This window comes from Cotesia glomerata, linkage group LG2 (genome assembly GCF_020080835.1).
Source record: "Cotesia glomerata isolate CgM1 linkage group LG2, MPM_Cglom_v2.3, whole genome shotgun sequence".
In the NCBI taxonomy this organism is placed as follows: domain Eukaryota; kingdom Metazoa; phylum Arthropoda; class Insecta; order Hymenoptera; family Braconidae; genus Cotesia; species Cotesia glomerata.
The window spans coordinates 8,693,110-8,709,404 of NC_058159.1; the positions used below are offsets into that span (position 1 = coordinate 8,693,110).

At 29.0% G+C, this 16,295-nt stretch overlaps 1 protein-coding gene across 4 annotated transcripts in view; it reads right to left on the reverse strand.

Moving 5' to 3' along the window:
- LOC123259806 (semaphorin-2A) overlaps positions 1-16,295 on the reverse strand; it is a 735,036-nt gene that overhangs the window by 224,498 nt on the left and 494,243 nt on the right. The window lies entirely within an intron of this gene.

The window sequence follows — 16,295 nt, forward strand, 5'->3', positions numbered from 1 at the left end:
GACATCAAATCAAACATGGCGACACTTGTAAGATTTGAGGTTATTTAAAATTAAATGTGGATAAGTTTGTTACAATTCAAAATTATAGTAATAATAACAAAAATAGTAGTAATCAATAAACGGAATAATTGTAAAATTTTTAATAATTTATCTCGATGATAGTCTGGAGTATTTATTTTGATTGATGCCCACAACCGTAATTTGGTTATTATGTCGATTTTTTTTATTTTATCTATTTTTTCAAATATATAACAGATTATTTTTACATAGAAATACACAATTTTTTTTAATTATTTACACTATTTCTTAATATTTACTAAAAATACATCAACTTACAGGTTAAAGTGAAAAAATAAACATATACACACTAGTATAAGTAGAACATCGGTGTGACCAATGTTTACGATTTAGTTGTAGGTGGCGCAATTTCTAGTTTTTACCTAGTTTCGCTAGCCAGTTACTGGATTTGATTGCGGGCCATCAGTTACTAGATTTAATCGAGTCAAAAATTGATCATTTCTGCTAGGGGAAATTATTGATTGAAATTATTCCAGCATCTTCAGGAATCGTATATAATATACAAATTGAAAAATTAAAAAGATAATATAATAAAACTCATTTTGCAACGTTATTGTGACTTTATTATTGATGGAATAGAAAATAACAGAAATCGGAAAATCGTGAGTATTTTTGGAACTAGTCAGTAACATCTTGAATCAATATTACCGCTTATTTCAGTCCAAGAGGAAGAAACTCTGTTGTATAAAGAAGGGTCATCAACTCATCAATCATCAACTTTGAAAATAGCATAATGCTGCGATAAATTCATAAGATTCTTGACTGAAAAACTTTTTTCCTTTATCTAAAAATTTTTAGATTTTTGATTCAACTGGTGAATTTTTTGAAATAATTCCAACTGAATATCAAAATATTTTAAAACAAGAGTGAAATTTTAGAAAGAATATTCTTTTTTAATCAAGCATTTTTTTTAGTGCATTAACTATTTAAAAATTAAAACTCAAATCGATAAATGAGTGATATCAATGAGCAGTTAATATCAATGTCCCTGATCTTTCCATTATTAAATTGTAACAGCGGTTTCATTTTACGATAACTATAAAAACCATCAGACTGATTAAAAGCTGGATATAAATTACAAGTTAACACCTAAAAGTATAAGATTAAATTTTTTTACAACTCAGTCATCAAACTATAAATTATTTTTCTTTAACGATTTTATAAATTTTGTCCATTCCTTGGCAAATAAACTTTCAATTTATGCGTTTTATATAGTGTATGAGATATGATAACAATAAAAAAAAAAAAAAATATGCTGGCGATAACGGTGGAAGAATGTAGTTGTGATGAGACATTTTTCATTCTTTAGATTCTCAGCTCATGTATATTAAGAAAAGAACGAAAAAAAAGTACTAAACATTCTCGTAAACTTATCATCACGACTATATACGAGGGTTATAGAAGAAAAGGGGAAAAATACTTTAGTCTGTAGTTTACACTCGGTTCGCACTCACCAAATCGACTCATAAATCTAGTTTTTATCTGACAGCATTTATTTCGTCTTAGTAGTTTTCTCATAGACGTCGTTATGATGACACTTTTAATGTTCCAAATATTACCAGTTATACACTATGTAATAATTTGAGTTTGATTTACTGCCACTCTAAATGCATTTTTACGAGTTGGTGAATCAATTAAAGATTAAAAAAAAAACAGTCATAAATCTCAACTATAGTTTTTCGCTCGATTGAAAAAATTTTAAACAAAATTGCAAAAAATATTAATATTTATGATAACAGATTTTTAATTTATTTTATTCTTTATTGAACATCAAAATTGTAAAGTGAAAAAATATATAAAAGTATTAATAGTTAAGAGATTTCTCAATTTATCATTAATTTTTTTACTCAAATAAAAAACAACAAATTAGATTTGTCTCATAAAATAGATTATCTGAAATTATTGTTTCTGACTTATGAAATTAAACAAATTTATTTAAATTAGGCGGGAATTGGAATTCACGATAAAAAAATTGACTAAAACCGAAAATTTTCCATTACAGCACGCTTAAAATAAATCGATTTATCTATTAATTATAATTAATGATATAATTCCTTTTAATGTATTATGGGTTTATGAGTTTGATCGCTAGAACAATTTTAACAATGTGATCAATTTTATTTTTTTTTTTTTTTTTTTTAACAGGCGAGACCATCTTTTTCTCGCTTTGCTCTCACGGAGTTCAACGGAACTATCTCTGTCGCACTCCCAACAGCAGAGCAATTGCAGTTTCGATTGGTTTCACGAAACGAATGAAATTTTTGAAAAAAACGCTTTGTGGTGAAATAGTTTATTAAATTATCTATTATCTGTAAAAACGTTTTTTCAAAATTTCCATTCGTTTTGCTAAGCCGATTGAAACTGCAATCACTAGTCTCGGCTGTTAAATCTAAAAAGTTTAATTTAACTCTCTTACTATGAACGAATTAGCAACGATGTGCTCTACAGCGGAAGTTCTAATTACTAAACAGCCCTAATTTAAAATGCATTAGAACTATTGAGATGTATATTTTTATTTATTATATAAACATGTAAAAAGAGTATAAATGGTAATTTAATTTTGACGTTTCACCAGTAAATTCAAAGCTTTCGCAAATTACAGCTTAATACAATTAAGATACGCAGATAAATTCTATCACATATCTTCTACAATAATTAAATAAGAGATATTGACAGATAAAGTAGAATTAAACTAAAATATTCCGTATAATTTTATTACTACCAATAAAACGAAAAATATTTAAATTTAATTTAATACGACCATTGAATTTATATGATAATTTTTTATAAAATGTAATCAGTGATCACGAGAGCGTTAAATTTATATAAGGAATAATACAGTTCCTTATATATTAATTTGAAATTAAAATTATTGTTTCTGCTCTGATTATATATCATGCGTGTCACGAGAATTCAGGCTTTGGAAAATATAAGTCTACTTTTATAATGTAAGCTTTATAATTATCAACTTATAGCTTTTGGCTAAGTGGTGCATTAATCATTCAAATAGGGATAGATGAAAGTAAAATATTCATTTAAGGCTCTTACGTCAATTGTTAAACACACAAAAAAAAAAAAAATAAGTGATCTGAGTGTAAAATTATGTCGACTCAAATCCGATAAAATATGTTTTTATTGAATTCGATCATGTCAGTTTTGATGGATTATTTGTCTAAATAATGTCAGATTTAGATAAGTATAGTCCTATTCGTAGCAAAAAGTGTAAAATCTTACACTCAACTTAATGTACAAAAATTTTATTATAAATTTTGATTAAAAACTAAAATGCTTGTCCGTCTAGCTTTTTATTTTTTATTCTTAATAATCAATTGATATTCGTATATTAACAATAACACAAGCAATCCATAATGTAGGGTTTTTGGTAGAAGCGTGCAGATTGAGGCTTTACAATTTGTTATATTAATTCCCGTGAAAGAATTTTCTGATGTGGCTTCCCGAGTCGAAATTTAGAGCCCATTTAGAACCTTCTAAAGTCGGATCTATTTCGGACTTAAGGGCTCAAACTAGAGCCTGTTTCCATGTTTAAGTAGGTGCGGTTTTGGTCCCACAAGCGCTACAAATTTCCGTTTTCGGCGCTTTAGGGTTCAAAATCGGACCTGATGAAAATAAAAATTAGATCCGATTTTGAACCCCTGAGTCCTTTTTTATTGTTATTTTTTTTATTAATTAATTTTAATTCCCTTAGTTGCCACGACTGGCCCATGCACGGTTACCAGGACTGTGCCCTAGTCAATTTTCAAGTCTGATCGGAGCTATCGGACTACAGGGCTCTCAGTCGGATTTATTTCGGACTAAAGGGTTCTATGTAGGCTCTAAATTTCGACTCGGGTAGATATGTCTATATATGATTTTTTATGTATGATGCACAGATAAAAAAGTTAGCTTAACTATAAATATTTTTTTAAGAGAAAAACATCTTGAGCCAAGCAAATCATTAAAAAAAAAAAAATTGCTGAAACATTCTTGAGCGAAGAAATTTTTTTTGATTTAAGTAAATTTAACTTGGCTCAAAAATTTTTCTACTTTATTTAAGATCATCAATTTCATCAAAATGATTTTCTGGGTTAAAGATTTTTTTTCTCGAGTCAAGCTAATTTTTTTATCTGTGTGATGTCTTCAAATTTGGCCAGATATGAAAATTGGATTCAGAATTTCAACCAAAATTTTTTTTTCGTCATAATTTTTATAGTCATATTATAATTTATAAATGAATAATTTTCGAATTTTTATCATTGCCGTGTAGTTCATGGATTGTTTTTCTGAAATTGATGCATCAACAATTTTATAATTTGCCCCTACAGTATTCGCTTGAGGGTGAATCATATCCAGGACATCATTTTAACGTAAACAAATTTGTCTACTGAATTTCGCGATAAATATGTCCCATATTTGCATAGCTGTATATCTATCAATGCACTGATTCAAAGAGCACATATCAAACTATGAAAACGGTTTTACTATGAAAGCATTGTCTATCCATACTATATTATAAAATAGATGAAAGTCTTGAAGTTAGTCAAAGGTCGAAACTCGCAAAAAACGGGCCACGACTCATTATTGGTTGAAATTTAGGGGCGCGCGTAGCGCGCTATTCAAATTTCTAGTCTATATTATAAAATAGATGAAAGTCTTGAAGTTAGTCAAAGGTCGAAACTCGCAAAAAACGGGCCACGATTCATTATTGGTTAAAATTTAGGCGCGCGCGTAGCACGCTATTCAAATTTTTAGTAGGATATTAAATTATATTTTCAGTTAAAAATATACCAGCAAGTAATTTAAAATACTTTTTTATTTTTTTTAACTCTATATCATTAACGAAAATCACTTCCGCTTGAGTAAACAAACGATGTAAAGGGAATTGAACTCTTGATATAAAAAAAAAATCAATTTACTGCGATTTATGTTTATTGATTCAATTTAATACTCTTATGATTAAATATTCTGTGATTCGGCCTCGAATAAAAAAGGTTATAATTATAAAATACGTATTTTCACTTTAGTTAATTAATTTTCCCGATTAATCAATAAATATACTGCAGTACTGCTATCATCAGACGTATTTTACAGCTAAAATTTATGCATACTGTGAGATATATATATATATATATATATATCATATGGACTAGACGTATTTGTAAATTTGATGAGGAATTTAATTTGTTAGATAATTTTAAACGGGGAATAGATTCGACGAATTTGATCCCCATTGTCGGTGAAAATTGATAAAACGTAAGGCCACTTTCGAAAGACCAGACGGATAGCAATCACGTATGCGGTTAATAATTTTATATCACTAGCTCTGCCATCATGTGATATATAGAATAACGGGCACTTTGTGCTCCCTACATAAATCCAGACTACTCATTGATTTTTTTGTTGTAAGTGTATGACTATTTGAATAAAAACTACCTCGTCATTCGACTGACAAAAGGTCATCTGAATTCGAAAATAAAAAAATTAACTATATTTCTAAAGACAAAAATAATCGACATAAAAAACAATAATAATCATCGTAAAAAATCAAAAAACTTATTAACGTAATAATTGTTCTCAAAAAATAACCTAATAATTCTCAAGTAATGAATAATAATAACTGAATATTGATTCAGTTTATTGAATAATACTTCCGAAGCAAACTCACACAGTTCCAAAGCCAAAAAAAAATAGAAATAGTTAGATTATCGTTGGAGAATATTGTGCCAAGAAAGAAGAAATAAAAAATTCAAGTTGAAGGAAAGAAAAAAAAACATAGTCTTGCGCTCATGCTTGAGTTTTAAAGTTCCGTTAAATAACTTTAAACCCGTTGGTTGGTCGGTGCAAAAGCATATTACCTAAACTTTTCATAAAGTTGATCCATTCTTTAACCATTGTGTCATTTATATACATAAAAATAATGTCGTAAAACGAAAACTAAATATTTGGCTTGTTTCTTTATTTTTTATTTTCCCCATTATCTTCATGTTTCTCATGCATCGAATATTTACGGGAAAAAATAAACTTTGTCTATATGACAAGCTGTTAACGAGAATTTTAGAATTTCAATTTATAAATAAAAAAAAATTTGAAAAACGGTTGACCGGCAGGCCATCCCTAGAACATCCCGCTTTTTCGAGTTTGAAACACTCGTAAATCTTCTTATTTGTTGATTTTTTAGTTTTTCGAGATCTGATGAAATAGTTATTTTCTATGCATATACGCAAAGGTAGGGATTTTGACGGCTTGAAGTGACGTTACAAGTTTGAGGCTATGGGCGCATTCTTATCAAGACCGAGTTATTTATCCGGATATAGTACGAGATCTCGATGAGAATGTATCCATAGCTTCAAACGTGTGCCTCCACTTCAAGTTTGTCAGGGTCCCTACCTTTGAGCATGAAGTATCGAACATAATTTTTTGTCATATCAATTGCGGAAGTTGAATTTGAGAGAACAGTCAAAAATTTTCAATTACTGTTTATTTTATTTAAAGATACAAGAATTATGTCACACGAGATTAAATAGCGATGGATTAAACGTACGTATATGTTGAAGTTGTTTACAAGACTCAACTGTCGCTAAGATTTTTTTTGCGATTTTTACTCCAGCCAGCGGACGTTTGTCGAATTAAAAGATAATTCGACTCATTTATAGCGTATTTTAGCGTAGTCGTGCAGAAATGTAGAGACAGATAGAGAGAAGTTTCTTTTCGATACTAGTGCGAGGTAAATTAACTAAACTATAGATTGCCAGAAATCGTATTCTTTGCACCCTCTGTATGTTGCTCGAAAATCCAACTTTCGCGGTTAATATGACAAAAACTCGATTTTCGAAAACTGGGGTGAAAACAATAACTTCCCGATTTTGTACAAGTTCAAAACGCTCGAGAAATGATCTATTCTGAAGTTTTGAGTTATTCGAGCTCTGAAAAAAAAAACTTTTATATTTTTTTGAGCTCGAAAATCCAGTGGTTGATGAAAAAATACTTCTTTGAAAAATTTTATTTACGATATTTTTCGATCGAATCAATCGTTTTGGATGGAGCTTGCAGCGTTAGACGCAGTTTTTTAGGCATAAAAATATTATTTAATGCTTACATAATTTTTTTTTTATTTAAGTCGTCATTAATAAACTTCCTTTTACGCTTTAGTTTTTCTTTGATATTCTACCGCGATGTCTGGGCAAAAAATGTAAAAATTTATGAATATTAAGAGGCAATTGATAACATTGATCTCTTAGTCCATCAATTTATATTGATTATTAGCAAATAATAAATGGAAAATAATGAATCATTTAAAAGTAAATTCGTTAAACTATCGAAGATGATGTTACATCGAGTACTGGTCGTAAAATCGGATTTGCAATTCGTTTAGGCACGGCGTTCAAAATCATTGAACGTAATTAACCCGCGGTGTGACAAGAGCGGACCGCGGGTGGCGCCAGCGCTTCCCTATTGGGGTGGCTGAAAGGTTAATACAGTTAGCCACCCTGTCGTCCTGATGCTGCGACTACTACAACTACTCGTACAACATCTACCGCTGTTACTATAGTGCTGCTGATGCTGTTGCTGTTAATATAACTGTCTCTTTCCCTCTATAACCCAAACCCAAGTGGAGAACCAGTGACGCTATACGACATTACTAGCGTATACTGTACTACACTTGAACCATCGACTCTGCAAAGTCCCGGGCGTTTCAGTAAAATGCTCTCAAAATACGATTATCGGCTATAGGTGTGCCACAATGAATTGCTCAAGTTATTTATGACTCGTCCGTACTCTATCTAAAGAGACCGAGATAAAGAGTCTACTCGAACTTACTCACTCTCTACTCTTTCATCCGTAACCTCTACATTCCTTGGCTGACCTCATACTTATTTCCTTAGTCTGTAAACCCTTTCGTATCACTGCCAATACACTGCAGTGCATTTATCTTTTAATCGTTTATTTTTTTGGAAAATTTTTGGATGTTAATTAATAGTTTCGCGGCCGAAAAAAAAAAAAAAAACAGTTTAATAAAGGGAAGAAGGAGCGCCCTTTGGATTCCGAAAAATGAATTATTTTTTCTACAAAAATAGTTCAGAGATGATAAAAATAATTGCGTTTTTTTTTCAAATATTTCACATTATTTTATTCCAACTTCAAAACATAAGAAAAAATTTATTTTCTCGTTTACAAAATGGTAGCTCTAAAAAAATTTTTGATTCTTTTTTAACATGACATGAAAGAGTGATACATTCATTATTTTTTCTTTTTTTCAATTGATCAAAAACAAAAAAAAGGTTCATTCTTTTATTTGGACATTGATGAAAAATGAATATTATTAAAGAAAAAAATCTTTTAAGCCAAGAAATTTCTTTTAAAAAGTTTCATTGTCTGAAATTACGTAGAAAAGTTTTGGACCTAAGAAATTTTTTTCAGTTTAAGTTAATTTAACTTGATTCAAAACGATAAAAGTTATCAAAAAAATTTTCTTTTATAAGCTAAATTTCTTTTAATTTTTCACCAGTCCTAAAAATGTAAATATCATGTTAATGCTAATGATTCCCGCTATGAGCGAAAAATGTGCATAAGATCAAAAAAATTGTTTTTGTCAATAAAAAATTGATGGAATAACTTTTTATATAAAATGCAACACCATCTGTTGGCAATACATTTAACTATGCAATTAACTGTACGGAGCTTTCAGCTACGGGTGTGTTAGTGAAACGAGCAAAGTGTGTGTACCAATACATGAGTGCTGAAAGTCTCATCCACTCAGTTTACACATAAAAAAACGTAATTAACATAATGTTGTATACAATGTCGTAATAAATGAACGATTGATATATTCTATAGTGGAAATGAGTAAATACAATTGATTAATAAAAGATTTTTTCTTTTCATAGACGTATTAAATAACAGTTTTGTTTTCATATTATAATATGAATATTCGTTACACAGAAAAAAAGATTTCTTGACTGGAGAATAAAATTCTTGGCTCAAGTAAATTTTCGGGTGCCCGAAGGAAGACCGAAGTTGTCTTGGCCGAAGTAAAAATTTTTCTTGACATTCTATTCTTGGTGGAAGTAATTTTTCTTAATTCAAATTATCATAAATACTTGAAACAATAAATTTTTATATTGGATCAAGATTTTTAGATACTTTAGGGAAGCAGCGCCACCTACTTCAGCTGAGAAAAAAATTTTCTCACCTTGAGAAAATTTTTCTCTTGAATATTTGATACCCATTTTAGATTATTTTAGCACGCAATTATACATATTTAATAAAAAAAAATGATTCAATATTATTTGATCTTCCCATTTGACATGTTCGTCAATAAAAATATTAATGAAAATTTATTATCGAGATATTTAATTTTTTGGAGCAAGAGAAAAATGTTCTCAAGGCAAGAAAATTAACTTCTGTCAAGAACTTAATTTTTTGGAGCAAGAGAGAAATTTTCTCAAAACAAGAAAATTTTCTTGATTTAAATAAATTGTCTTGGATCAAGATACGTATTTCTTGAAGCAAGAGAATTAATTTTGTTGGAATAAGTGAAATTTCTTGTGCCAAAAAAAAATTTTTTTTTCGCCCAAGAAAATAATTAGCAAGAAAATATTTTCTTGGTTCAAGTGAACCATTCTTTCTGTGTATTTGATCACGATATTATGAAAATTATTCGCATGGGTTGGCTAGTTTCAATATATGTTTCTAACGAGATGTGAGAAATAAAACTTTTTTTTTTTAATTGTTAAGAATTTTTCTCTTTTTAAATAATTATGTGCGACAACAATAATAAACTTCGAAAAGATTATTAATTTACAGTTCTATATAAATAAATTAAAATTATAGAAGATGAAATATATTATTCGGTTGAAGAAATCTTAATAAAATTCAATCCATTTCTGTTGAATAGAATTAATACTTTCTATAAATATTATCTACTAGATAGAGATTGTAAATGGATCAATTTTCATTAGATGTGGATTAAAAACTTTTTTAATCTGTCTTGAATATACCAAAGAAAATTTGATGTTGTTACTTATACAGAAGCAGAAAAGGGCGTGTTGTATTTATTTAAATATTTTATTAATTTAAAATAATACAAACAAAATTTTTATAATTCTTAAAACCGAGGATAGCCGTACATTGAATGACACTGGCTTCAACGCGCCAGAGGGATTTAGTGCATGAAAACATTGATGAGATTTTTTTATGGCCGGTAAGGTATATAGCATTATATAGCATATATAGCATTATACTTATAACTCTCTCACTTTCTGCAACGAGCTCACGATAAAACTCGATTTACTCGGCTCTCGAGCTTTTAAATAATCAAGTCTATGTTCGCGACTTAGCGAAGATTAAGAGATGAGGATATGAAAAATGAGTATATACTGAATTTACTTTATTTTATTTCGTTTTTTTTTTTATTACGCGTTTTATTTAACTTTTACTTTTTATTTAGTAAAAAACTTCTTAAATTAAATATCATTCGTGTCACACATGACTTTTTTTCATTAAATAAACTTTCATATTTAAACTGCAAATACAGTTAGTTATAATCATATCCTTCGGTGTTTGATACTTAAAATGTTATGGAATTGTCGATACTCAAAAGGAATTTTTTTGTCATATCAACTGCAAAATTTGGATTTTCGAGCAACATACAGAGGGCGCAAAGAATACGATTTCTAACAATCTATAGTTTAGTTAATTTATCTCGCATTAGTATCGAACAGTAACTTCTTTCTCTCTCTCTCTCTCTCTCTCTCTCTATCTGTCTCTACATTTCTGCACGACTACTAAAATACTCTATAGACGAGTCGAATTATATTTTAGTTTAACAAACGTCTGCTGGGTGGAGTAAAAATCGCAAAAGAATCTTAGTGACAGTCGAATCTTGTAAACGATTTCAACATATACGTACATTTAATCTGTCGTTATTTAATCTCGTATGACATAATTCTTATGCCTTTAAATAAAATAAACAGTAACTAAATATTTTTGACTGTTCTCTCAAATCCAACTTCCGCAATTGATATGACAAAAAATTTTGTTCGATACGTTATGCTCAAAGGTAGGGATCCTGACAAACTTGAAGTGAAGGCTCACTTTTGAGGCTATGGATACATTCTTATCAAGACCTCGTACTATATCCGGACTCGCTACGTCCGTCCGGATAAATAACTCGGTCATGATAAGAATGCACCCATAGCCTCAAACTCGTGACTTCACTTCAAGCCGTCAAAAGTTATTGAAAATAACTGTTCTACGTCTACTGCCACGGAAAAAATATTCATAAAAATATATCTGAGATCATATATATCATAAATACCATAAATTTATATGCCACATATAACTAATCTATATTTTTTTTCGCCCAAAAAGTATATGAACAATCAGGAAATTTTCATGTTTTCACTCATCCAAAAAAAAGTTATGAACCTAGTAAAGAATTGCCGTTTTTTTTTTTTTTTTTTTTTTTTAATAAGCTATAACTAGTTTAAAATTAAATAATAAGAATATTTTTTTTCATTTTTTATTACAAATCGTTTATATACAAGAATACTTTCTATAGTTTTGTTAGAAATGAAATTATTAACCTTTTTGCATTTAATTTCATTAAATTTCACTATATTTCAGTAACTACTAACTAAATATCAATACCATCGGACTTGTATATCTCAGATGTAGATTAGCTCTGTGTCTAAAGTATAGGTTTTCAAATGAAAAGGTCAACTGTTCAAGTCTATCGACCGGCAGAGAAAATGAAAATTTCTTACTTTATCGATGATGATTAAAAAATAATAAGCAACAATGATACGAGTTTTATTCCGACTTTAATTTTACTTCAAAATCATCAGAACATATTACTTCACTACACTTAAAAAGTTTAATTTTGTTACCTTTTATAATTTAAATGAATATTTTTTATTAATATTTTTAAGTAAATGTTTTTAAATAATGATTAACATCAAAATTCATGTAAAGTTCTCATTTCATTACAAATATCTCTCAATTAGGTCTTATTCCTTTATGGTAACTTAGTATAATAAAATGAATTAAAGAAATTATTCACTTAATTATTAAAATCTTAAAGAGCATAACGATATTGATCAACGATTATTACTTTATATACTTTATTTAATACTTATTGATAGAAGACCTAAAAATTCGTGCTGATCAAACGATCGAGAGGCTAGCCATAAATGGTCGAGTATTTAGCTCAAATGGACGACCTGTCAAAGGCATCTGACTACTACACAAGACCAGTTTGGTAGTCTTAATTGAATCTAGTCAATGCTACTTAGCTATATACTCTGAGAAATACCTATAGCCATTCAAACGATTTAATCGTCTCTAATTAATTCACCTTGCTAACAAGACTAACAATGCCTATGCTCTTTCACTCATACAATAAAGAGATTTCATAATCATCAATCTGAAGTAATGAAAATGAATATGATAAGTTCAAATGTAAACTTAAATTTGAATGACTTAGATTAATTAATTTATTTGATTGGTAAAAAAAACAATTTCTGTATGTTTATTTAAGAAATAGTTCAAAAAAATGTAACAGAATAGTTTTTTATTTTATCATAAAATGTCTCTTAAGTTTATCATTTATAACTATTTTTAAAATATTATATTAAGTTATAAAACAAGTCACCGCAAGTAATAATAAGTATAAGGTAAAAGCCCCAATAGATGATCATGTACCAGTATATGATCACTCCATGTATTTGTATACCTATATTTATGAATATAGATATACAAATACATGGAGTGATAATATACTGGTACGTGATCATCTATTGGGGCTTTTACCTTAAATGTCACATAATATTTATAATCATAAATAGCTACGGCGATTAATTATCAACATCAATTCAGTGATCACGGGTAATCAAGTGTCAAGAGATTGTCTAAAATAACTTTATAGAGACGGTCCAACTGTGTAACTATCAGCCTGTCAATTAATTCTCATTATTTTTAATGTTGGAAAAAATTACTAGGTAAATAAAAAGGCCATTCGGCAGCCGAAATGGAAGTAGATTTTTCAAATAAAAAAAAATTGATTTTTAATAAAATAATATAATAACACTGATAATGTATAACTTAATTCATGAATTAAAAACAAAATTCAATAATAAATTTAAAACTATTTACAACAAATTTTGGAAAAAAAATTATCTTGTGAAGAAAAAGTTTCTCAAATATTTACCAAAGAATTGCACAGATTATAAGATTTGAATTATAAATGTCCAAATTTTAAGTAACTGCTTAGAAACAACAGTTTTCAAGTTAATCAGAATTTTGCAACCGGATAAAATTTTAGTTGAAGAAAACAATGGTTAGAACTAATTTGTGACATATTTACTGACAACCTACCCGAAAACATTACACAAAAGACTGATCAATATCGTAATTATTGAATTTACATCATGATTAAGCTATGATGTAGACAATAATTCTAAAACGGCTGCAACAGTAAAACTGTTTCATTAAACGAACTTTAAAAGGAGTAATATTGAGGCTACTACCACTTCAACAAAAACGAAAAATTTTTTACAAATAGACGCCATTTTGTCAAAAATCAAAATTTTTCTTATTCCTTCGTCCAATACCTGCATTAATCTATCCTGTAAAAGAATTCACCATATTTTTTGATTTCAGATAATCCAAACCACCGAAATGGAGATCACCGCCAAGCGCCTTTTTTTAGAGGTCGTTCAGAACATCTTCTACAGGAGCGGTACACATTTATATTTTTACATGATTGACGCGCTATTGTATTCTTGAAAGTAGGCTCTATTTAAATAACCATCACTTGTAATTGATCATTAAAAATTGTGTCTAGAAAAAATTCATAAAAAAATGTTGTTTTTTTAGCTTTGCAACAGCGTATAACCCCTTAATGAAACATACACGCATGTAGTGGTTGAGATTCGGGCCGCGAGATGAAGTTAAAGAATTGGCGGCTCTTGCATCAGGCTGACTATTTTCTATTATCATAATTAGACCTATCTATTTGCATAATACTTATTCTACAAAATAAATCTTAACTAAATTCTAAATCGTATGAGTATGCAAATACACATTCCTGTTGAATCAGAACACACTGAATGGACTCTTAATTCCAGCCTGTGCTCGAATCCACTCCAGTTAAATATATTAAACGTACTGTGGTTAAAACTCAAGAGAAAGAGACGAAATAAGAGAATTTCCAACTGGCTGTTCATTTTATCGCAGTCGCGGCCAGTCCACTCATTTACACCCTCTTGGTCTCGTTCAATGACAACGGTGATGTTTTTTTTTTTTTTTTTTTTTCATTCTTATTTTTATCTTTTTTATTATTTGTAATTTTATTAAAGCATATCATTTACTAATCATATAATCAACAAAAAGATAAATTGATGATTAACATAATTATGATGATCTATTTTTGTTCAATAATTTTTCTAAATTGTTTTGACCGAAATTTTTTTCATAAATTATTCTGATCCTGTACTATTTTAACACTCTTATTTCTTCACACTGAAAATAGTATATTACACATCTAGGAAAGTAAAATAAGAAATTTCTCAGATCGCATGTTTGTTGACCTCGGCCTCGGACAACAATTTACATGTGATCTGAGACATTTCTTACTTTACTTTCCTAGATGTGTAATATACTATTTTTGCTCTGCACGATACGATATTGCTACTGTCACAATCCACACGTTACTATATAGAGGAGAGTGAGGTTACTCTCTAAACATGAATTAGTGAATTTTCACTAATTCATGTTTAGAAAGTAGGAAAAGTGTATACTAACGGGAGCAATAGTATCGTGAATGGCACCTGAATGGATCATGACGGTCACTATCCAGACTGCTACTCGTATTAGCTGTACGGATTGTACCCGTAACGATACACTTGTTTCTATACAGTAGATGATGCCGAGCAGAAAACTTTTTTTTTTAGTGCACTTACATATCAATTTAACTAGTCCTTCAGTGAATTTTATAAACCATCTGCACAGTACTAGCAGGATGAATGCACGCACTAATGAAAACGAGCCATCTTTGATTCATTTTTATTCCACTTACAGGAATAATAATGTCGTGTTTTTTCTACTATAGGCGAACGAAAATTAGCCTATATCCAGATTACATTTGGTAATATCAAATTTTAGAGTAACCGTCATGATAATAATGCAATTAACCTACTTACACTCAGATTTGTTATATTGGTCTCGAATTCTAGAGTAGGCCACTGACAAATATTGGTTCTTAGTTTCTACGCAAGATATGATCGATACTGTAGTGTTTAGCGGAAAATGATACGTCAATTTGGATTTGATACAACATTAGTTCTAACATATGCAATCGATAAACAGTATCACGGATATTTGGTATGAATTATACCAAACCAATTTAACTATTGTTTCCAATATCCACGGTTCTGTTTATTGATTACTTCTAATTTTTAACTGTAGCTTTTAAACTGAGTTGCTTCATCAATTTTTTAAGTATACCCATACAAAAATATTATGGTGAGATCTGATATAGCTTGATCTGTCCTAATATAATATAAGATGGTTTGATTTGTTCATGTATAGCTATATAAAGCTATGTATGAGAAAAAGAAATTATTTTTTAATGTCATTTTTATATATTTCCTAGAAAATGTGTTCCTCGAATTCTCTGTCGTATAAGATAAAGATTGTTTCAAGAAAAATCAGTGACAGATAAGGTCTGTAGAAAAATAAATTGAAAAACTTTTGTGAATTTCCATAGATTTTATCTAGTTTACCATAATATAAATAAATTTTTTCACAATTTTTATTTGAAAAATGTTGCACAGAAAAAAAAAATGCTCTTGAATCAAGTATATTATTTTGAAGAACTTAATATTCTTGATTTGAGTAGAAAAATTCTTGATTTAAGGAAATTTTTCTAGATTTAAGGAAATTTTACTTGATTGAAGAATTTTTCGTCTTGATTCAAGACAATTACCCTCTTCAAAATTATATTCTTGATTCAAGAATTTTTTTTTTTGAATCAAGTTAATTTTTTTTCAGTGTGATAAATTAAGGGCCGTATTTATATCTTATGATTACACTGAGAAAAAAGTATTTTGCTACTAAGGATATTTTTTTTGGTAATCAAAATACTTGGTATCGTGCTACTAAAAATACGTGATATTTTGATAATCACAATAAGTTTACTGATTATCACAATACCTAGGTAT